General features: G+C 40.0%; 1 pseudogene across 1 annotated transcript; it reads left to right on the plus strand.

The window, feature by feature from the left end:
• Window positions 1-10,083: 10,083 nt before the first annotated feature.
• Window positions 10,084-13,311, plus strand: LOC147456971 (pentatricopeptide repeat-containing protein At4g18520, chloroplastic-like; annotated as a pseudogene). Its single transcript, XR_015188063.1, has 2 exons — window positions 10,084-10,263; window positions 10,379-13,311. The product of XR_015188063.1 is annotated as a pentatricopeptide repeat-containing protein At4g18520, chloroplastic-like (transcript).
• Window positions 13,312-25,750: the final 12,439 nt, after the last annotated feature.

Here is a 25,750-nt window from a genome sequence, read left to right on the forward strand (position 1 = left end):
TTGTTGTTTGGATTTGTCTTCCTTGTTATCAGACCTCCAAAGGAAAGAATGTTAACAATTTCCCGAGACCATTTGGGTATCATTTCAATATTGAAAAGATAAGCATCTGGTATGTCATCATCTACTCCTTCATGAGCTTCCCCGTTGTGCAGTCTTGAAAGATGATCCACCCGTAGATGAGTTTTACCCTTTTTGACTACCACTGTGAAATCAAACTTTAGTAATATAATAAACCAGCGTACAATTCTCCCAGTATTGCATGGTCTATTTACCATATACAAAAGAGCTTGGTGATCTGTGAAGAACACAAATTTGTTTGCGAGCAAATAATGCCGAAATTTCTTTACAGCATAAATCATTCCTAACCCCTCTCTTTCAGTGGTTGTGTAGTTCTTTTCTGCACTGTTTAACTGTCGGCTTGCATAACAAACTAGAAAATCCATTGTTCCGTCTCCAGGTTGAGCCAAAATACTCCTGATTGCATATGCAGATACATCAATGTGAACATGGAATATCTTTTTCCAATCTGGTGCTTTAAGTACAGGTGCTGATACAAGGTTTTCCTTAAGCTTTTGAAATGAAGTTTCACACTCCTCAGTCCAGTCGAAACTGACTAACAAACGATACAGAGGTTGTGTGATGACTGCATACATATATATGAATCTTCGATAATATCCGCAGTGTCCCATGAAGGATTGCACTTGTTTCGCGTTAGTAGGCCTGGGCAGGTCTACTATGACTTTGATTTTGTCTAGGTCAGTGGTTATGCCATTTCTTGAGACAATGTGTCCTAAGATGCGGCCTTGCCTAACCATAAAAATGCACTTTTTTGGGTTAAGACAGATTCGATATATTCTGCACTTCTCAAATACCTTTGGTAAATGGTCTATATGTTCTTCTCGTAGAAGAGAGTGGACACAAAGATCATCCATGTATATTTCTAAGAATATTCTCAGGTATTCTTTGAACGCATGCGTCATTAACCTCTGAATGGTAGCTGGGGTATTAGTTAAGCCAAAAGGCATAATTCTATACGCATATATTCCCCATTTTGTGGCAAACGCTGTTTTGTGTTGATCCTCTATTGTAATTGCCAGTTGGTTATACCCTGAAAACCCATTTAAAAAGGAATAAGCCCATTTCCTGGCCACCCTCTCAAGTACATGTTCTGTGATCGGCAAGGGATAATTATCCCTTATGGTGGCTGCATTTACCTTTTTGAGGTTCACACACACTCGCAGCTTTCCGTTCTTTTTGGGGACAACCACAATGGGTGACACCCAATCTGTATGCTCGATTTCATAGATGAATTCAGCATCCATTAGCTTGTCAATCTCCTCTTTGATTCGTATAGCAAATGTGTCATTATATGTATAAGGACGCTATTTGCTAGGTTTGGCATTTGATTTCAAAGGAATTGTATGTTGGCATATCGATGGATCAACTCCTTTGAGGTCTTTGTAGGACCATGCAAAACACATCTTTATACTTCTTGAGAAGTTGTGTTAGCATTTCTTCTTCTTCAGGCTCTAATCTAAATCAGTGGCGATATAGACCGGCTGAGGCTTTTCACCTGGTTCAACGAGGTCTATCCGTTTTGCATTTTTCGGTGCATCGTAAGATTCCTGGTTTATTCTTTCCCTGACTAGTGTTGTCATTATGATTTTTCTATTCTGGATGGTGAATTCTCGATAGTGTGATGGTACATTCATGTTTCCTTTTTCTGACTCCTCCTTACCATCACTTTCTCCCTCAGTAGTCCATACCTCTCATAAAGACCGTTTTAGTTCTTGGTATTTCTTTTTACGCTCCAATTTGGTCCACTCTGGGTCTTTTGTTGTTTCTTGTTTTGATTTTTGAGATTTTTTTGATTTTGTTTCTGTTTTAGATTTTCGTACTTGTTTTATTTCCTCTTGAGTCCGTTCCCTTCGCACTCTCGAGAATCGTCCTGATATTTGGTCTTTTATACAATCCTCTGCTTTGACAAGCATTAGATAGTGAGTTTTATCTTTTATCTTGCGCATCAGGTTCTCTTTCTTTTTGTTTTCCGCTTGTTTTCTCCTATAGCATTCCTGGCATCTAGGGTGCTGATTGGCAAAATCATAAAACTTGATATTCTCTGTTTTCTCCCCATGCTCGCTTGAGCTGTCTGAACACCCATTATCTGCATCGTTATTTACCTCCAGATACTCAGAGGAGTTATAAAACTCTTCTTGTTCTGGTGGTTCTATAATCTCATCTCCTCCTCGTATAAGGCTTACCATGTAATAGGGTAGCACATCATAGCCATCCTTATCGCAAAATTTTACCGTTGGACTATCCGTAATGGTACAGACATCCAATGTTGCTAGTATGTGTTCCCATTCTAAAGGTTCCCAAGCATCTTTAGGAAAAGGCTCCGGAATATAATCCTTATCCTCAATAGCTCTTTCTAAGACGCATTCCTCTCTTTTTAAGCTCCCACAATGTGAAGCTCCGCACATCCATAGCTCTTTTTGTTGCCCTAACCATGCTGGGAGCTCTGATCCTTGCCAATGTAGCTGAATCAAACTCTTCCACCGGTGTCTGGTTCACATCTTTGTAACTATGGTCTTTCAGGTGTATTTTGGTTGTAGTCTCGCCATGTCTGAGGTATATGTGATCGTAACCCCAATCCTGGACCATCTTTAATTGTCTCATGAATGGTCTTCCCAAGATGATCTTGTAATTGTTCTTTTTGTCAAAATCGACTATTGCAAACGTATGCTCATACTCGATTCCGCACGAAGTGACAATTACTTTTTCTAAGAGTCCCAAAGGCTTTTCCATAAACCCATCTGCTAGTTGCAATTTCATTCTGGTAGCTCTCAAAGCCAGTTTTCCCATTTTTTCCAGATTTCCTTGGTGGCGATAGCGACTCCTGCTCCACTGTCAAGAATAGCTTTGGAAACTACTCCTTGGAATTCTACTGGTAGCATGGTGTTTCCATCTTCTCCCTCACAATACTCTCCAACTTTGTTTAAAGGTACTGACCTAGTGTTTAGTTGAGGCCTGTCCAATTCTCTGATCTCTTCTTGAAGCTTTGTGGTGGGGGGTCTTTTACTCCAAATTTTTCTAAGCATTTGCCTACAGTGGTCCACATGTTTGGTCGTAACCTCAGGAGTTCGGCTAATGTGATCGTGCATGCCACAGGGGTGGACAATAACTCAATCAACTCTTGTGAATCCATCACTCTATTAGAAGAAAGTCTTTGAGATGGGATTGCTCTCACCTCAGACTTGGCTTCATACTCTCCTAGGTAAAAGGGTAGAGTTTTCAGCGAGTTTGGTTGGCTGTGCCGCGAACTAATTGATCCCTGCTCTCCCCCGTACGAATGTATATCAAAGTTCATTTGTGATCTTGCCTCAAATTATTCAATAGGAGCTAAGATCTCATTTTTCTCTTTTCTCGTGCTACTCATGTGGTAACTCACCCTGTTAGCTTCGTTGGCGTCACGGATTTGCTTCCATAGGTCATCTAGACCGTTACAATCCTTACCCATTTCTACCAATATTTTAGGTTGAAACCCGTCACTTGTCTCATCTGTTGTATTTGACACTAGGATAGGCTCTCCCCTAGACTCAGAGGCATTCGTGAGTCTTTCCTTCGTTTCTACTTGTTTCTCTAAAGTTGGTTTGATAGGGGTTGGTACTTCATGCCAACTTGCAGGTTTACCAAGCGGTTTTTCTATCAAGGATTGAGTTGTTTCAATCATCTTTTTACACATTTTCAACCTCTGTTTTTCTATTTCAGGATATGGATAAGTCATCCATCTTTGCTCTTGGGTTTGGTTGTTTTAAGTCTGGATTTGGAAGCTTTTAAAAGTGCATCTAACTGCTCATTTACCTTTTCTACCAGCATTGATCCTCCTGATCCTGTACTTTTGGGTTCCGCTATTTCCTTGGGTGTTATGGTTGCCGCAGTGTGTGAGCTTAGATTAGCTAGATCCTCCAACCGCTCTAATCTATCCTTTGTGTATTTTAACTCCTCGGATAGAGCCATTTTCTCTCGTTCTCTCTTGGCTTTCATACGCGTCTTTCTATCTTTCCAAGTGCTTCTATGATTCTTCCTTTCTAAACTTGGGGCATCGGTTTTTGGCTCTTCAGTTATGGGTTCTTTTGTCATTCTTTGAGATTGGGCTCCTGTCATTGCCTGAATAGGTATTATTGTCTCGTTTTCTGACCCTCCACTGGAAGGCACTACTTCCAGCATGTTCAAGGTAGTTTGTGCTCCTTTGCTCGGTTTCTTAGGGCAATCCGGAATCAAATGAGTAACTCCGCACTTGGTGCAATATGCGTTGACTCTAATGATTTCATCATGAGGACAATCTCTTAGCCAATGGTCTCCACCACACTTGTAGCAGGGTCCCTTAGGTTGTTGAGGTGCTTCTTGAGCTCCTCTTTGTTGATATGCATGTCTCTGCCCGCCCATGCCTCCATTGGCTATGAACAACAATGTTCGTTCATCCAAGCTATATCTTCCTTCTCCTGCTGCCTGTGCAGCTGTTGGTGGTCCTGCACTTCCCATCATGCTCCATGGTTCTGGCATTGAGGATTCTTCCGATGGATAATAGACAGGATTTGTAGCATATCCATTGGGATCTTCATAATATGCATGCATAGGCACCAAGGACTTCTCTTCTAGTTCGGTTATTTTTGGTGTGTATCTGATGCCGACTGGTCATAATCCTAGTAGGGGTGGTTGCTGTCCCAATACTGGTTGTGGTCTTTCTACACCTACAGGTCCTGGTAGGTTGCCTGCTTGATACCTAGGGATCGATGGAAGTTGAGGAGATGCTACCTGAGCTTAGGGAGCATAAGGTCTCTCTCTCACATATCCCTTGTTATAATAACATTTCTCCGTCCCATGGTTTGTCCATTTTTGTTCAATAGCACACCACTTGGGCTGTTTAGCCTGTGGTTTGGCGTACAGGTTAATCTTTTTTAGCACTTCCTCTACAAGCTGCTCCTAGCTTACAACTACTTCTCCTTTCGGTGATGTCTTAGCGGACTTGCTTCCACTTTGTTGTGAGGATGAATCATCATCGAGATCCTTGAACTCACCCTCCTTGTAGACCGCACAATTATCTACAAGGTAAAGAGCCTCTCTAGTTAACTCATTTAACGTCGTGCTCCTCTTCATATGTAAGTCCTTCTGGAGATCTGCATTCCTAGTCCTTGGATAAATATAAGCATAAGTTTGAACTGAGTTGGCAGTTCTTGCACAAGACAGAACTTAACATATCTTTTTAGTCTTAGGGCTGCCTTTTGCACAGATTCCCCATCTTTCTGTTTGAATTTATGGATTTGTGAGATTGTATTATGAGCTATCCCCCTTTGTGAGAATTCCTCAATAAACTCGTCAAACACCTCCTCCATAGACTCAAAGTCTCTACGCTCCACAGAGTCAACCCAAGTAGCAGCATCCTCCTCTAGGGTTAGTCCAAACCCTGCAAATTGGGTAGGGAAGTCTAATACCTCTTCAGCTCTAATTACACGCACAAAGGCTACTACATGATCCCTAGGATCTCTGTTTCACGTGTATTTCTTGTTTACCCATTTTTGCACCGAGAAGGTTTAATTCTACGATGGTCTACAAATCTCATCATTGGATCTCTACGTCCTAATCGATATAACTCCTCTGCCCTTCGGTAGTGGGTGGGTTCCTCTCCCACTGGTGCTCCTAAGCCATAATTTCTGACGGTTTGCAAGAGATGGTTCATCCCTTTGAACTCGTTCTATGGGTGGTCTTCCAAGCTGTATTGACCCTTAAGTTTTTGGCTTACTCTTGTCTTGATACCGTGAATAGAGTGGTGGTTCTTGTAAATCCCTTAGACCTCGTGCGGCTTGATAACCATCTCGATTTCGGTCTTGTTCTAATGTTGCACTCTGTCGAAGCCATGCCTGCAATGATGGCTGGGTTGCTGGTTGGTTTTGGTAGTTAAATATCTGCTGTCGGGTAGAATGTGAGGGCGCGTCATATTCTTCTGAAAATGGATTTGTTGACTTGCTAGGGGTGTAGGTGGCTCTTGGCACTTCTTCTGGGGCATATGTTGATGCTTCTGGAACTGTTGCCTTTTCTACCTCCTTTGGAAGAATACGTTTGTATTCTCGCCCGTACCTATCAACAAAAACAATATCCTTCCCCATAGAAATTTCATAAGAGAATAAGTAAAGAACCTTGTCTTTGCTTAATTCGTTTGGGTAGGGTTCTTTGCAACGAAAGTAAGAGACTATTCCCTCGCTCTCATGCTTGTAAATTCCCACATTCTCATTATGCGTAGAGACCCTGGTTGTTTTCTTATCATACATAAAAAGCGCTCCAGATCGATCAATGTGTGGTGGTGGTTCTTGAGTTTCTGAAACCATTTTTCCTTTTGCTACGTTATCTCCGTATCTGTTGTAATCCTAAGGGTTACTAACTATCAAATAGTGGTTCCCCTTTTCGTCTCGGAATCTATCCCCATCATCATAGACTCGAATTATTTCAAGTCTCTGAACCGGTCTTTCTTCAATACAAATACACTTGCGTCCTCGATAGTCAGAATAAACTAGGGCTCCCCTCGAGTTTGTTCCTTCTAAGAAGATTACGGTGAACTAGGAATCGTTCAAAGGATTTAAGGAGGTGCTTCCTCCTGGCATTGGTCCGTCATAGGTGAAACCTCCTGGCTGTTGACTACCCATCATGAAGAAGGATTTGTCTGATGAAGTGTCAGTATCACTACCCTCCTCAATAATCGGTGCTAGTGGATCTAGCCTTGCCTGAGTTACACTCTCCTCGGTGGACACTAAGCTACCTTGATCACGTGCTACCTTTTGGTCTCTAAAAGTGTGACTTCCTGATCTTAAATTCATCAAACTTAGCAATGCAACTTAACACAAATCCAACCACTCACCTGGCAAAAGATCAGTTTTCGCACAACTTCTTGCTTTGCTGCTGAATATACCTGTACACAAGTGTTTAATTTCGGCAATTGAATCAAAGCATTTAACCGCTAGAGGTGGTCTTAGTAATGATTGGTATAACTGGAGAGTTAACCTCAACCACTACTGTATTTATACACTTCTGATATTCTGGATTAGGTCTGCTAATCTGGAACTGTACTTCCCTCGAATGTTGATCAATTTATCTGAAAAGTCTTAATTTAGTCTTTGCTCCATCAAAAGGTCAAACAAGGTCCAAATTCACTTCTGAAAGAGGTTCTGGAACTCTGAAGTCAAATGGAACATCACTGTATAACCACAATCAAATTTTCTCTTCACTAAGCCCCTGTAGACATCCTACGCGTAGGATGTCTCCTTCTCTGTTTTGCCTGGATTTTTGCACTATAGACTCCCCTTGATGTGTTGAGTCCACAACTGTTTTTACTTTTTGATTTGGACACCTATAAGCTGGTCAATGGATCAGAAATCTATTCCAGCAGCCTGATGTTGGTCTGACCAGTCAAATCAACTCCAATTTGGACCAAAATTGACTAGGAGGCTTGCCTCAGGCTATACAACACCCTGCTATGCCCACAGTCAGTTTCTGGCTTCAATTTCATGCATTAGACATTCTAACGTAGCATGTCTTATTGCTCAAAATGGCTTCAAATGCAAAGCACAGACTCCTCTTGAGTTGCTTAACACTTTGGTATGCTCAAATTTGGGTTTGGAGTCCCAAATCACACAAAACACATCCTATGCGTAGGATGTCTTTTTGGCCTGTTTGACTCCACACTTGATCCACAACTTCCCCTTGATGTCAGCAATCCAGTGCTATGCTTAGATTTTGGTTTGGATTTCAAAAGACCCCAATTTTAGCTGTTCTAGCCTTTTTCAGTCAAAGATGCTAAAGTCTGCTTAGAACTTAATTTTCTCACCCAATTGAGATGAAACCTTTCTCAGTCACTCAATATATCATGCAGATCATGCTCATGCAGCCATCCTATGGTTTTTGTCTTAAAATAATGCCTTGGCACAATTTGGGTAGGATGTCTAGCAATTTGTGTCTATCTGGCCTTATCCTGTCAAGATATGGTCAAATTTCCACTTTCCAGGTGAAAATAGGGTAAAACCTATCTTCTGAACACACTGGTCAACTCAAAATTCCAAAATTTCCACCAGATCACCCTGTAGACATCCTACGCGTAGGATGTCTTCTGGTTTAAAATTTATTTTTTCCCTGACAAAAATGCTCCTGATGCTCTGCAGCTCTATCAGAAACACTCACAGCAACTTTTGAACTTCACTTCAGCTTTCAAACACTCTTTTGCGTCTTTTACACCCTTGTGATGAACCTAACAGCAAGTATAACATGCATGAACTGCTTTAGATCATAAATCATGATATCCTACTTACTCTACTCCTATTCATCATGTGAAATGGTGATAATGGTGTTTTGGTTGCTTCCTGGTCTCTCCGGACTCTCAAGCTCTCCTTTCACCGCTTCTACCACTCAAACTCCTACTCTTCAACTCAACTAATACCTAAAACTATCTAAGTCTACCTAAGTCTACCTAAGTCGAAGGATCTAAGCCAGACACACGCTCCCTAGACTCCCTCTAAGACCTAGAGAGTCCTCCACCCTCTGATCCTATCTAAATGTAAACCGAGACTTAGGCAAGCCAGAAAATCCCTATTCTCAAGGACTAGTTTCGGTCACCTACCAAGGGTTTTCGTCATCGGCAGCGGCGCCAATGTTGGTGGATACGCCGCGACGGACGTCAGCACAGCGAGAACTCACCTAGCAAAATTTGTCAGCTAAGGACGAAGCTCGACCCACAGGCGCGTGGAAGCAAGCATAGGGTGTCAATCTACACTCGACCGACTCTCGACTAATTCCTACAGAGGTCTCTACCGAATGTCTAAGCTATAGCCTTCAAGAGTGCATAAGAGGAGATTTCCTACAACGATTTCTAGAGCCAAATACCCATCAAACGGTTTCGAAACGCCACAGAATTTGAAGGAGACCCTACTAACACCAATAGGTCGCTCTCCCTAAGGTCCATGAACCAAAATCCCAACCCAAAACACCCGGTGCAAAATCACGTAGGATATCTGGCCAAATTTTACAGGTCGTCGTTTTCGAAAGCTAAAGTGTCGAATGTGTAGCTCTACTCAATGCGAACGCATGGATATGCTGAAATGCGAAAACGGATAATGTATGCTCATCGAATCACCAGATGAAGCTCATAGGTCGAGCTCGCAAAACCGGACCGTACACGCGCAATGTAGGTATCAGCGCGTAACTCTTCGGGGCAACACGTTGCACTTCTCGCTCTCGATTCCGATCAACGCTGCGTGCGTAGCGTCAAGATGAAGCTCTCACTCTCACAGTACGCTCACTCACAAACTTAACTTTTTTAAAATGACAAAGGTTTTTTTATTAAAGTCAAAAAGTGGTATAAATACCTTACAATCTCAAACCCTAATGTTCCAATTTAACCATCTACTCAATTTAAATGTCAAAACTGGGATACAATCTGGAAACTTCTGTAAGCTCCAATATTTACAAAGGTGAAATGTCGGGTTTTCTCAATAAATGAATAATTACAAAAAATAATAATCCATCGAGCAGTCATTTTTCGTAGGGTGTGTCCAGCTTCTAACACGTACCCGAGATTACCTTTTGTAATCTCGGATACCCGAGACGACTTTGCCACGCCCGAGATTACTTTGCCATGATCTACGACTCTCCTTCATCCCACCGTAGATCCCACCCCCTCAATGCCCGTGTTAGATAGTCCCTAGGCTTGGTCATGGCGCCTGTAAACAAGTAAGTGCCCAATTTGACGTGTAAAGCAATTGTTGGCTTAAAGTTAGTAGAAATAGCGGGCGTAGCTTCAATGTGTAACCAGTCTCACTCGCCAAACCATTTTGTGTGAAGGCACCTGTATGAGCTTATCCTCATGACTAAGTGACACAGAGCATTTAAGAGGGGGGGTGAGGGGATCAATGGACGGGAAGTCCACGTGCAACTATCGATACGATCTAAAACTAAACCCGGTCAGAGGCCCCGTTCGGGTTTAGTCCTAGGTCAGTTCAGGTTTTGCATTTAAAACATTAGGTAAAATGGCTCTCGTGCACGGGCGACGTAGTGGTTAGCTCATGCACGGGCGGACGTAGTGGTTAGCCCGCCCCACTTCTTCGCCGTCGATCCCCTTACTCGCTCTCCGTGTCACTTAGTGTCGTGGTGAGCCTATGGGAGAACATGAAGTAGAGAGCTATGGGGGCGACATCTGCGGGACGACGTTCTATCATCAAGGTAAACGGGATTCACTGTTCAACCTCAAACAACGCGTGCGCTCGCGCGCAAACGCTCAATTTACTTTTCTTCTATTATGCTGGTTTGGTAAGTATCACCGGTACTGTGTTTACAGAGCAGCTTCAAACCCCCTGACAAATTTGCGCAAGAAGCAATACCACCCGGAGAGGACGAGAATGATGAGATCGTGAATGTAATGCGCCTTTCTTTTATGACCTCACTAAAAGCCTGTGCCAAAAAGAAGGATTTGTACCGAGGCACCAAAATACATGCTGGCATTCGTAATAGTGGGTTACTCCAGAAGGATATTTACTTGGGGAACACATTGGTCAATATGTATGCCAAGTGCGGTGCACTTGCGAGAGCACAACAAGTTGTTGACGAGCTTCCTTGCCGAAATGTTGTCTCTTGGAATGCACTTATTGCAGGGTATGTCCAAATTGGTAAAGGCAAAGAAGCCTTGGGTTCTTTTCATCAAATGCAAAGAGAGGGCTTCTCTCCAAATGCAATCACCTATTCTTGCACCTTGAAGGCATGTGCCATCATGCAAGACATTGACATGGGCACACATGTACATGATGAGGTCGTTTGTCAGGGGCTCTTGAGAGAAGATGTGGTGCTTGGCAATGCCTTGGTTGACATGTATGCCAAGTGTGGTATCTTCACAAAAGCACAACAAGTTATTGATGAGCTTCCTGTCCGGGATGTTGTCTCTTGGAATGCACTTATTGCAGGGTATGTCCAACATGGACGGGGTGGAGAAGCGCTCAATTGTTTTCGGAGGATGCGAAGCAATGGATTCTCTCCAGATGCAATCACCTATGCTTGTGTCTTGAAGGCATGTAGCATTACGCAAGAGGTTGGCATGGGTGAACAAATCCACGATGAGCTTTTTCGTCAGGGCCTCTCGGTAAAAAATTGTGCGCTCGGTAATGCTTTGGTCGACATGTATGCCAAGTGTGGTGCATTAACAAAAGCAAAAAAGGTTTTTGACGAGCTTCCTGTCCAGAATGTTGTCTCTTGGAATGCACTTATTGCAGGTTATGTCCAACATGGACAGGACAAAAAAGCTAAGGGCTTCTTTGAAAGGATGCGAAGCGAGGGCCTCTCTCCGGATGCAATCACCTATGCTTGCATCTTGAAGGCGTGTGGCATAATGCAAGACATTGGCATGGGCAAGCAGATTCATGATGAGATTGTTAGTCAGGGGCTTTTGAAAAAGGACAGCGTACTATGTAATGCTTTGGTCGACATGTATGCCAAATGTGGTGTATTCATGAAAGCACAAGAAGCTCTTAATGAGCTTCCTGTTCGGGATGTCATCTCTTGGACTGCACTTATTGCAGGGTATGTCCAACATGGCCAGAGCAAAGAAGCTCTGGACTGTTTTCAAAGTATGCGAAGAGACGGCTTTTCTCCAGATGCCATTACCTATGCTTACATCTTGAAGGCATGTGGCATTATGCAAGAGGTTGGCATCGGCAAACAAATTCATGATGAGATTGTTAGTCGGGGGCTATTGGAAAGAGACGTTGTGCTTGGCAATGCTTTGGTTGATATGTATGCCAAGTGTGGTGTATTCACAAAAGCACAAAAAGTTTTTGACAAGCTTCTTGTTCGGAATGTTATCTCGTGGAATACAGTTATTGCAGGGCATGTCCAGCATGGGCAGGCTGGAGAAGCTCTGCGCTGTTTTTATGGGATGAAAAGTGACGGCTTCTCTCCAGATGCAATTACCTATGCTTGCATCTTGAAGGCTTGTGGCATCATGCAAGATGCTGGCATGGGCAAACAAATTCATGATGAGATTGTTAGTCAGGGGCTCTTGCAAAAACACATCATGCTCGGCAATGCTTTGGTGGACATGTATGCTAAATGCGGTGTTCTTTTGAAAGCACAAAAAGTTTTTGTAGAGCTTCCTGTTCGAGATGCGGTCTCTTGGGATGCTTTGATCTCAGGATATGCCCAGCAGGGGCAGGTCAAGGAAGCATTAGTCTGTTTTCAGCGAAAGCGGAGTGAGGGCTTCTCTCCAAGTGTAGTCTCTTGGACTGCACTTATAGGAGGATATACCAAACAAGGGCTGGCCAAGGAAGCGCTGCACTGTTTTCGTCGGATGCAACAGGAGGGCATCTCCCCAGATGCAATAACATTTGTAAATGTTCTCAAAGCATGTAGTCGCTCAGGTCTTGTGGCTGAGGGAGAGACATATTTTGATAACATGAAGAAAAAATATGGCATTGCACCGAACACAGAACACTACACTTGCATGGTTGATCTTTTTGGACGCGCAAGGCTTTTTGACAAAGCTATCAGAGTTATTATGACAATGCCATCATCTGATCGTCCTTCAGTTTGGTCTGCTCTTCTGGGTGCTTGTCAAAAATGGGGAAATGTGAAGCTTGGAAGGTTTGCCTTTGAGCGCGTAGCACAACGGGATGGATGTAATGCATATGCCTCTATGAGTAATACGCGTGCAGCTGCTGGCATGCAGGAGAAGGCCCAAAACATTGATGCATGAGAAGGGAAAATGTCTCATGGAAGGAGCTAGCAAGTAGTTGCTGGGTTGATGCCAGTGGAAGTGTTCATAATTGGTTGTTGGGAAGTGTTCTTGTGGTGACTATCAGTAATGAGAGAGTTGGGAAGGTGAACATGAATTTCATTTGTAAACAAATGCTTGTCCTTACGTTATGATCGCTATATTTGCATTCTTCTTTTTATGTCCTCTTGATGGTGACCTCAAGATGTAGATGATACGCTCATCCCACCATTGTGCAGATATGCCTTGTAATTATGAAAGGGTGGTTAAATGGGATGAGGTACAAATTTAACGTGCAACAACCACAATCATCCAAGGGCTCTCTCTCACATGTGCAAGATTTGCAACTACACTTTGTAAGTTTTGAGAAGCATAGTGTTATTAGCTACCTTCCCTCCCTTGTAATTCTAACTTAAACAATAAAGATCTGAAGATAGATATTGCAACAGCTCTATTCTCGTTCCTCATTCCAAGTTTTTTTAATGTATCTTTTATCTACGTTTGTTTGGGAACCCTAGTGCATCCACTTTCCAAAGCGTATATCATATCATGTAAGTTAACTAGAGGGGATTATTTTCTCTCCAAAAATATATACTTTATGTATACATTAGAAGGGTGAGGCTTTTTCAATTCACACATTAGTGTGAATATAGATGATTAGAGATATTATTGATAATCTCTTGAGCGCACTTGAAATAGGCCAATTTTGATGAAGTGATTGCCTTGGGTTTGGTGTTTGCTCATGTTTGGATGATCTCTTTACTATAATGAGGCAATCAAGAGTTCGCTTCATGGCATTCATGTTGTTTTGATTTGATCCTCTTATACACATATACGAGTCTTATCTTTAGTTTGAGTGTTTAAATCATTATTTTATGACATTTTGACCATTGGAGAGTGTTATTAGACTTTAGGGCGATCTATTTGGGTAGTTTTGTTGTAGTTTTTGTGACCTAATAAATGATAGATCGTGATTTTGATACCTTGTCAGATTGTAACCACACTTTGTAGACATGTTCCTTTAGACCTAATATAGCTTTCTTTAAAGTTTCGTGGCTATCCGATTCTGTTTAGTCAATGAAATGATGTGATGACCTAAAGTAGTGAAACAAGACAGACAATTTTTTTGATTTAAGACTCGTAATTTGCTTGTTGAGTTAATGTGTTTGCATGATAGGTTAACTTTTTGAGGGTTGACACCTTCAAAGAGTCTCTATGCCACATCTTCGAGTCACTTCTCTGAGTATTGACATAAGTATGTTAGTGCCAGATAGTTATGCTATAAACGTCGATCGCGATGACCCGCTAACATTAGGGCGTTGCTTGAGAATGAACCTTTAGTGGCTACTGCGTATTTTGAGTTCTGTTGTCCAAAGATTAGTATTTCCATTCCATTTACACCAGCAACAAAGTAGCTAAATAGGGGTTTAGTACTTGATACAGTTTAGAAGTCAGAGACTTGCTAGATCTATTCTCGAGAGGTAAAGAGAGTTGTGAGTGAAATAGCCAAGATCATCTCATTTTTCGATTTTCTCATTACTTTTAGAGTGTCGTACCGTTTTTGTGACGATAGTTATTTTCATTGTTTTGTTTATTTTCATTTAATGTATCTTTCTAGCACATAAGAATAGGGTAAGTAGAAACCATCACCATCAAATTGAACTGAAAAGATCAAAGCAACTAAAAACCATATTTTGGACAAAAACAACCATAACTTTGAAATATTGAAAATTTGATGGTAGAGATCTAAAAGCTAATTCGAAACTAGCAAGAGGTGCCAAAGGACCTCAGAAAACTCATCTGCAATAAATTGAGAATTTCTAGCTATCATAAAATCTAATATCTAACCAATCCAAATGATTTTCTCATATTAAACTGATCATCTAATGTGGGAGAATAAACGGGAACAAGGGTTAAAATATAGACATGTGCTTATGGATCTGTCTCAACACGGGGCCAAGGTTAAAGGGGTCCAAATGGGAGATGGTATGTTAAAGAGCAATGCTACCTAATGGAACTTAAAGACCTTAGGTTTAGCTTCATTAAAGACCTCCAACAATTAGTGTTAAAAGTCCTTTGACCTTAGACAAGCTAGGGCTAACCTTGAGGTAGGAATCCTACCCAAACATGAGGTGCTCGTCGGTTTGCTAAGTGTTTGTGGGAACCTTGCCCAACGCTTGAGGTGATTTTTATGCTTAAAATTACTAAGGTTTTTGAAGTGTTCAATTCAAAGATAAAGTCTCAAGAGACATAAAACGTTCCATGCTTAATTGACTAAGTGCTCAAACCAAATGACTTAAGAAACGTAAAAGATACATGCTTGAATTATTCAACTCAAATCAAATGACTTAAAAAACATAAAAGACACATGTTGAAAAATTTATCCACATGTGGCCCTCATGATGTGCTTGAATCCTATTGGATAGGCTTTAAAGAGATCCAATGAGAATTTAGATACATAAAAATGAATAATTAAGTTATTTCTCTCAAAGAGGAAAAAGAGAAAACATGTCTCAAATAATATAATTAAATATTACTAGAGAGAGAGAGAGGGAGAGAGATGTGGACCAAGCATGAGAGGGGGGTATACTCCCCCCCCCCCCCACACACACACACACACACATTCTCTCATTGTGTCGAGTGCAAAGTGCAAGACTCCATCTCCTTCTCCAAACTTGTTGAGAAGTAAAGAGCCTACACCAACACTCTTGGCTATGGTATGCGAATCCAACCAAGAGCCATGCTTCAATGCTTAAGCTTGCTATCTTCTTCATCTTCATTACTATACTATTATGCTATGCTAAGCAAGAAGAGTCATGATAAGTAAAGAACTATTTCTTTCTCCTATAAATGATTCTTCTTCCTCTTCCTTACCCTCATTCCTCGCTAGTTCTCTCCACCTTCAAAGGTGTTTGAGGCCTTGGGACTGAGGCTTGAGATAGTTAATGCTTTTTGCAAAGTTTATGTTATGTGCGCAATGCATGAAGCTTTCCATCTTCACATCATCATCAAGGTCACAAGGAACACAAAGATTGTATTGTACCAAGTCTCTCTTGATGGGAGAATCTATAATACAAACGCCTCTTGGAGGGGGGACCTGCTCCAAGTAAATGTGGTCCTCAACTATTGTCATGTTCTCTAATACTCTCTCTCTTGCAAAAGTATTGTTCATGCCAATTTAATTAAGTACCATGTTTATGTTTCTACCATCAATTAAGTTCACCATCTATGTTCTCAAAGTGATCTCACAAAAATACTCACTCTAATTCTCTTAATTCCGCTACTCTCAAAGTTCATAGGCCATTTCCTTTACACCAACTATTTTATGGTGAAACATATATCGTGATCTATATGTTCCACATACCATTTTTGCAGGAAAGTTGTCAGTGACACTCTGCATTAGAACATTTCTCTAAGAAAGTTTGGGTGCATGAAAATCACACCAAAATTGGTTGATAGGTCAAAAATCCTAGAAACATGAGTTTTTGATACGAAATTGGATATATATGGAGAATCTAAGATCCAAAGCACAAAAAACCAAGTGAACCAATTATAGAAAATCAATGTTTAGCAACTGTGAAAATTGTAGATTCATTTGTGGTAGAACATGGATTGATATCCATGTACCTCTGAAACAAAACCGAGTATAGCATAGACCAATGACTTCATTTGACTAAAACCAAAGTTTGGGATCAAATTGAGCACAAAAAGACACTCAAAAATCAAGAAATTAATAGAAAAAACCTAGAAACTAGTCTTCTAGACCAAATTTGAGAGTCTTTTCACCTTTTGTTCAAATCAAAAACGATTTGGGAATAGCTTCCAAATAGAAGAGACTATAATATTTCATGTCAAAGGGAGGTGGAACATGGATTGCAATCCATGTATCTCATCTGACATTTGTCAGAAATTGAAAAGTGAGTAGAGACATATAGAAACATATTCCTAAAGGTAAATTTACAAAAGAGTTGAAAAAGGTCACCAAAAGGGCTTAAAATAGAAGATAGCCAAAAATCCCTGAAACAGACTTAATGATTCCACTTTTGGTTGACTTTACCTTCATGATAAGTAATTCAATTTTAAAATCGAAAGCTCTTCAAACATGGATCGTGATCCATCTAACTTTTTCAAATTTTTGAGCCAAAAATACGCTATTTCTAGCCTAATCCCAAAGTTTCATCCCGTTTGGACATCAAAACTCAAGTCAAAATCTCAAAATCTTCCAAGTACTCCTAGAAAGTGCAAAAATTGACCTAATTTTTAATCCAGAGGTCCAAATCTAAAAGGTTTGATACCATAGCATCTAGTGGTCATGTTGATTTTATTGGTACCAAGAAAAGTCAATTTGGCCTCCAAATATGCATCGCGATCTATGTCCCCATGGTGACAGCTTGACCTGAAGTTTTCCCAAATTGTTGTACACATATAAGAAAACATATCTCCAAGCCCAATTTTGAAAAAATATCCGTAAACTTGGGTCAAAAGGCATGAAAACAAAAGATAAGACTCAAAATCATAGATCAGACCTAGGGTTTGGCATTTGACCTATCAAAACAACTCCAAATTTAAAAAGATTTGAGATATAGTTTGTAGACATGGAGTGTAACAAGCTCTCCAGAGATCAAATCCAGATGTGGTGGAAATGGGATTGTAGTCCATGTTCCCCAACCTTAAAAATTGGTGAAAATGGGTATAGAGCCTATAGATGACCTTGCCGAGCCAGTGTCAAAATTTCATAGGGGGTCATGGATCACGATCCATGTACCTCTTCATAGTGGGGATGTCTGACTTGATGAGCCTAAAGATTTACTTCTATCTCAAGTTTGAGCTTAAAAGTACCCTTTGGAGACTACGATACAAGAAAATTTTTATTGTAGATTCCAAATTTGATAGGTTTCCTAATCTCAAAATTTTAGGGTACCCCAAAGCAGTTTCCATAGACCAAAGGGTCACAAAGACTTGACTTTTGGGAGACCTGACTAGGAACAAAAGGGGATAAGATGCACTAAGCCAAGGTGGACTTGTAAAAGACTATATTGAAAGTATTGAGTGAGCCTTAACCATGACAAATCATCCACCACTAGGGTTTTCTACTCAACTCAGAGATATGAAAACCGCAAGAAATGTTGCAACACCTTCGATAGGGGGTTGAGAGAAAACGTGGAGACGTATCAAATATATAATGCCACACCTCAAGGCATGGCTCATGGGTTTTTGAAAAGTGATTATACACCTATTGACAACCACACCAACCATTATATACACCTCAACTCAAATACGTGTGCTTGGAAATACGAGAACAAAAATTGAAGCACAATATTGTGTCCCAAATCGACATGTCCAAGCAAAAAGAGAACGACAACGTGAAGGAAGATTTTCTTTAAATCAAAAAATATATAGAGAGATGTTTGATAAGAGAGTTGCCACAAAAAGAGAGGCTATCAATTATCTTCATAGAGTGCTTGAGAAACGAGAGACTCTTAGGGAGGACCTACAGCTAAAAGCATGCATCATGTTCGACCATGTTGTCGCGCGCAATATCGTCTCATGGATCAACACTGCGCCTCGGGGATTGTCACCACTACTCTATGCAGTATAGCGGATCTGTCTCAAAACTAGCTTTACTAATTGTCGATACAGGGAGTATGGACCACGGATAGGCAGTCGGAGGCCCCGATGGGTTGTCAAGCCATGGAGTCCTTTAAACTAGCACTTGCTACGAATCTCTAGTCAGCACGACGCTATTCCATCTACAAGAGTCCCGTCACTAAACTAGGTCCTCTGGGCATCAACAATGCAAGGAAACATGCTAAAATCAAGTCTAAACTATATCCCAACACTTTGGCATCACCTGTAGCACCTGGGTACCTGACGCCAATACGCGTAATGATGTAGGGCGTAATGCTGTAAAAAATGAAAATGTTCCAAAATCACTCCTCAACATCCCACAAGGTCCCTAATGCCAATGGTATCACTAGAATGCACTTTTGGAAGCTAGAATGTCCTAGATCTGCAATTTACAAGCCGTGGACAAAAAACGTAATGATGTTTGCAGGTCATGAAAAATGACGATTGATGACATCAGTGTAAAGCCCTTTGTGAGCCCGACCTCATGCACCAAAAATCATCTAATTTGGACACTCCTACCTCAAGATATGAGAAAAATAGCAACACGGCCAAAAAGTGTCGTGATGTTTGCCTATACTGTTTTTTACATGCAACAACTTACATCAAAGTGTAGATCAAAGCATCAACATTGCACACACAAAACTTCATAGCAAAATACTTAGCACAAAGAGAGATATGGACCCATAAAGATATGCCTATCAAGAGGCTTTTACCTCTTCTGCTCTCTTCACTTCATAGTCCCCCCCAAAAAAACTCGTGCCCACTTACCTAAATTCAACCCCTCTATGGGTCTCACATGTCTTACTGTGTACATATGTTACAAGCTTGAGGTATATACCCCAAATCATTACATTTGGTCCTTGCTAACCCCAAATTACATACAAGTCTGTCTGCTAAACAAGCTAACTGCAGAAAATAAAAAATGCTTTTCTGCCTTGTCGTGATGTGACGACAACAGACCAAGTCACTAGAGAAGCTTTGTATATCTAGTTGACAATTGTAAGGCTTACGGAGAAGTAACAAAAGATGCATACCACGCGATGAGTATTGTCTCATCTACAACAAGTGAATCCACAACAAAGTAAAATGTTCAAGCTCCTACAATGTCAAATGTTGATCAAATGGTCAAAGAAGTGATCAAGAGAATGAACTAAGGCAATAGACCCTGAATGTACGACAACTACCAATTAATATGGAGCATCTCTTAAAGCGGTGTGCAATGGAGAAAAAAATGGACTAACTACGAGAAGAATAAGTGTTTTTATAGTACGAATCATGTGAGGAAAAGGCCATATGGACCTTTGGGGGTGCAACCTTTGCCACCACCGTTGAAATACCAAATAGGTCTATATAATGCATCCAAGGGGGAGACAAGCCTCAACCAACGTTGGGCTAGCAACGTGATTGTTTAAACGATTTTTTTATAGAAAGTTTTGATTTTTTTGTGAACTTTTTAATTTTTATGTGATTTTTGAATGTTTTATGAATTTTTTATGGTTTATTGGGATTTTTCCAATCAGTTTTTGAAATTTTTGTGACTTTTGGAAATTTTTATGTTTTTTAATGATTTATCTGTGAATGTTTTTGATTTTTTTAAACTTTTTTTTTATTTTTAATGATTTTTTATGTGATTTTTTTTAATGAATTTTCTATGCGTTTTTCTATTTTTGTGAATTATATATATATATATATAATTTTTTAAAAATTTTCTATGAGTTTTTTTAATGGCTAAAGGAAGAAAAGAAGGAACCAAAGTCGAATCCAACCATATAGATGACTTCCCAACACCTCAAATGAGCTCGGGATGCAACTCTCGAGGAGAAAGATCGAGGGAAATCAACTCCAACACCAAAAGATGACTTCAGAGACTGAAATGCCTACAAAGGGGGCTTTTAACTAAACTGATGATTTTTAAGGTTGAAAATAATGTTTCTTTATTTTTTACAAGTTTTTAATCCTTTTTTTGATTTTTTAATGAGTTTTTTGTGATCTTTAGAACTTTTTGATCACCCCGGAGGGGCCCGATATTTTTCAAAGATAGATCTTTGATCATGCTACTATGCCACATCATCAAGGGTTGTGCCCATGCAGACCACTCGAACTAACGCTAGTGGTAAAAAGGAGAAGGATAACTTTGGCTAAAAATAGAAGTGGGAGTTAGCATGCAAGGATAGGGGAAGTATATAAAAAGGAGATGAGTTTAATTTTTGATCTCTCTCTCAGATATTTCATTCCTACGACATAACCAAGAGCTCTGAAGCTCTCTATCTCTCTCCCATGTGCTCTCTCGCGTGCTCTCCATGCCACCATAGTTTGAACTATCGCTCTCTTAAGCTAACATAACTCGCTTTTCCAAATCTTACATGGCCCTATGCTCTCCTATCTTCCTCAAACTCCAAAGCTCTCTATCACACACCGCTTCAATGCCAAAGCAAAGAAGCTCTTGCTCTCACTACCATAAACTACCCGCCATAATCTTAATCCTCAGCATTAAGGGAGTAAGTAAGAATGGTCTTAAGAAGGTCATTATCCAAGGCAGTAAGGAGGGAATCCGTTAAGACAACAGGTTCTGATCAGAGATGTAGAAGGATTGAAGAAGAAGAAGTAAAATTTATGAAGTCTGCAAGAAAAAGTGCTTGGAATAATCACCAGGGATTTGATCATTGAAAAACTAACAAGGGGTACTATTTTGTTAAGGACTTTGGGGACAAGAAGATGAGCTTGACAGGAGATGAATAGTTTCCATTGTTTCCTCCATTCGTCAAGGGGCTCTAGTGCATGCGGCTATGAAGGGCTTGGACATGTGTCGACACGACTCCAAGATCATGATATGATTGGGAGAAAAACAATGGTTCCAGGTTGATGTCTATGTGCTAGAGCTAATGATCTTACCCATTGTTGTTTATCACCCGAGTGATTACTAGTGGTCGAGTTGACCATACCTTGTACTACTTATTTCAGTCTCGATGATATAGTGCTTATATGGTCTATATTGCCCTTCATCTCTCTGTTTCTAATTTCTCTCTACCACCTCTTGCATCCAGAGGCCCCGTGCCTTCCTAGCTCACTTTGCAAACACATATCCCCCGACACCGTGCTATGAATGTGGCAATAATCATTGGGTGAGAGTGGGTGAATGTAATCTTATGCGGCCAGAGAAACCAAGCATCCCAAAACATGATATTTTAATCCACAAAGGGGATGTATAAATTGAGCACAAAAGAGACAAAACGAATGATCACATGAAGCCAGAAATAGGGTAGTGGCTAACACCACAAATGACTCAAAGTTTCAAGTAATGATGCTAGTTCCAGAAGTGGAAGATCCATGGCCACAAGCTTTGTGGGAAATAATACGGAATAGAAAGAATGGTAGTGCAACTTTCAAGTATGTACATATCATTGATATCAATATGGATCATGAGTTTAACTTTGGAGATATACAATCTCTATACGATGATGCACAGAATAGAAGAATCGGGGGAGATAAACCTAAAATATTGAAGACTTTTCCGTCTTTCATAGGAGAGCATTAAAAAAATCCGAGATTGGATTAGTGCCTTCTCAATGGAAACCAATTCCAAAGATGATGGACACTAAGAGCCTATACAAACTAATGTCGACTTGTATACAATACACAGTAACTCTCTCTGGCTTGTTGCAAATTAGACCATATTTATGGGGAGAATTAGGAAAAAACTTGGAAAACATGTAGCTAAAAGTTCCTCATCAAGACATTCCCTTGGACGAATAAATGTGTAAGACAACACAAAACAAACCAAAGGCAAACCCAATGCCTATGAACAAGGTGAGTGATTATTGTGAGGGGGCAGAAGGAATACCACCTTGGAAATGAACACAAAAGGTTCAAGATGATTTCTATACTTGATAGCAGGGTTGGAGTGGCCATTGCCGCATATGGGAGAAATGGAGAAGATGATCTCTCAAAAAACAAGAATGAAACTACAACTTGCGGACGAATACGTAGAGAGACAAGTGGGTATGTTGAATTAGATCATAGTGAACTCATACGGAATAGAGTATGAGCATACATTTGCAATAGTGGATTTTGCGGACGGATACGTAGAGAGACAAGTGGGTATGTTGAATTAGATCATAGTGAACTCATGCGGAATAGGGTATGAGCATACATTTGCAATAGTGCATTTTGGTAAGAGCAACAACTTTGATGTCATTTTATGGAGACCATTTATGCATCAACTTAAAATGGTACAAGATTGGGGCTATGAAAAACCCACTCAGAGACTTATCAATCAAAGAAAACATCATAGCTCGAGTTGTAACGTTCAATAAAGTCAGTGAGACCTTGGAAAAGCGACAATTTGACTACTAAAATGCTTCTACAACTTGCATGAGGACGTGCAATGAATAAAAATAGGTGATTAGAGTAACATAAGTGATGGTTAGTTCATGGCTATTCTCTATTCACTTGAGAGTGTAACATGCTCTTGAATTTCTCTTATTCAGAAGCATCAAATGAACTTTCAAACTCTTTCATGTGATTTCTCCAAGTCCTTGCCGAGTTAATGCACCTTGGATTGAAAATTTTGTTGGTATTTTTGTTGAAAACTATGTAAATGAGCATTTGTAATTTTGATCCAAAATCTATGGAACTTTGAGATGTAACACCTAATCATGTACTCAAAGCCAAAGTAGCCAGCCATTGTCCATTTTGAAAGCCCTAGGTATAAAGGTCAAAAGCCTTAGTTTGAACAAACAATTATTTTCTTATCCTTTGGAGGAGAAGAGATTTTGATGTACAACTGTCAAATGATTACTCTACTTAAATTTGTAATCCATTTTTCTCATGATTCAATAATCCAAATTCAATTCTAAGAATTGCATTGTATTTCTTGTCTCTTGCTCTTTCGTTTTAGTGTAAGCACTTCAAATTCTATTGTGGTTTGCGATTACACATCAATGAGTTTTACTTTCAGTTTTGAGTGCTTAAATCACTTATTTTTTGACATTTTGAACGTAGGAGAGTGTTAAGATGACCCATTTATACAGTTCTGTTACAGATTTTGTGACATGGTACATGATGGATCGTGATTTTGGTACCTATGCAGACGGCCACCAGAGTTTATAGACTTCTTCCCTTAAACTTGATATAGATTCCCTTAAAGTTTTTTGGCAATCTGAGTCCGTTTAGTAATCAAATTGGCATGATGACCTAGAGGGATAAGATAGGACATAGACAATCTTTCAATTTGAGCGTGGTGGTTAGCTTGTTGAGTTGATGCATTTCCTTGTTAGGTTCACTTCTTGAGGATTGAAAACCTCAAAGAGACTCCATGCCCCATTTGAGTCACTTCCTTGAGTATTGACATTAGTATGTTAGTTCCAGATAGCTATGCTACAGACATCCATCATGGCAACCCGCTGACAGCCTTGGGGGGAAAGGTTGGAGAGAAAAGGTGCTTGAAGGAGTCATGGAAAATGATAAAATGAAGCATTAATGTTTAGGAATGATACTAAATTTGGACCTAAGCCTCTCATTCTTACACGCCTAAATACCAAGAATTTTCTTCACGATGAGAAGAGAATCGCCTTTTACCATAAGTCTTTAAAATGTATGGTTAATCACATCTTTAAAACATTAATTAGAACATCATATTCCACTTTGTTGTTGCTTGTTGATACTTATAGTCTCACTTGTTCTTGTTTGACCACTTCACCTTTGGGGCTCACTAAAAAAGAGCCCTCCCCTTGATTTACTTGTGGCTCTTCTAAAGGAACCATCATTGTGAGCATTTAAAAGAAGTTTAGGTGGTGGAGGAAGTGACTTAACATTGGGCACTTTGATTATCATTTCATATGTGTGATACATAGAATGCTTGCCATCCTCTACCTTGAAGGTATACTCATTGCCTTGCAACTCCATCAACCACTTTGTAGCCATTTGAGGTGACACCCAAGGAGTAAAGGTTTTTGTAGTAAGGATAAGAAATGGTTTAGCCAAGTGATAAGATAAGTATAAGACCTAAATTTCCTCACCGCAAAGATGAATGCAAGTACCATTAGCAAAGATTCATTATACCCTTTCTTGGTGATGTTTGTTACCTTGTTAGCATCGTACTTTGGCCTCGTTCTGCTACTATATGGATATACCATGATACTCAAGAGTGGCCCTATAATGATTGTAAGATGCCAAGTAGGACCAATGTGTCTCAACCAAAGCCAAGAGTTGGTTAGCTACTTGTATGTGTTATCAACAAACTCGTAGAGAATGACTTCAACCTAGCTTGTGGCATCCTAGAAAACCTCTCAAATAATTTCCCACGTCCAGAAATTTGTCGGGGAGAGAGCCGGTGTAGTAATAGTTTTCCTCCCCCTCTTCCTATTGGAAAACTCAAGTATTTCTCAAGTGTAACCTCTCTAAGTCTCTCTTCCAAATCTCTAAAAAGAGGGAGAATTTGTATTCTAACCGATTTTGAGATGCAACAATCACCCAAATTAAGAAACTCATCAGCAGAGATATTGCATGAGATTACTTGGTCCCGCAAGGCTTGGTGTCTCCGTTTCCTACGAAGCGGGACTTATGAATTTATGGGGGTATTATCCGAACCCAACCATTTGTATAACTTAATTCTTCTTTACTACAATCAGAATTACATACCCCAACAAGATTTTGAATTCAGTAAGGTTAGGGGAAAGAGAATTAAGTGGCGCAAGAAAAGTGGGTATCTTTTCAGCTTTGAGAAATCTGTCACTAATGGAACATATAATTCCATTGAAAGATTGGAAAGCCGATTGGATAATATGTTGTTACGTGAGCAATTTCTTGAATTAACACCTTATTAGAGAGTGTGAGACTTTTGACACAGTTTAAGTCTGAGAATTTCGTTAATTTGGAATTGAGATTGGTGCATAAAGTGCACTAATATTATTGGAAACTATCCTTGGTTGGAAGCTATTCAATGGTTCATATTAGTTAAAGAGATGATTGTAAGAGTTGTTGGTATAAAGGAGTTGATAAAATTGTTGTTTAGGTGGTGTTCAAAAACATCTTAATTTGGTTTGTTCCCATGCCAAATCCTTTACTCAAAAGAATCTTTCAAACTTTCTTTGGCCCTTGTCAAAAGCTTTGTAGGAATTTTGACATTTTTGGGAATGCCTCTGCTTGGCATCCAAAAGATATAATACTTTTTATAATTTCCCAATTGTTTACGAAATATTATGCATCCAATATTTCTCCCAACAATTTGAGTGAACATCTACATCTGTTGCATTCCAACAAGCAAAAACTAGGACCCAATATTGTATTTTTGAACCTATTTGAATAGTTTTCCATATTCATGTC

The sequence above is a fragment of the Adiantum capillus-veneris genome, chromosome 5, assembly GCF_014529385.1.
Source record: "Adiantum capillus-veneris isolate H3 chromosome 5, ASM1452938v2, whole genome shotgun sequence".
NCBI classification, from domain to species: domain Eukaryota; kingdom Viridiplantae; phylum Streptophyta; class Polypodiopsida; order Polypodiales; family Pteridaceae; genus Adiantum; species Adiantum capillus-veneris.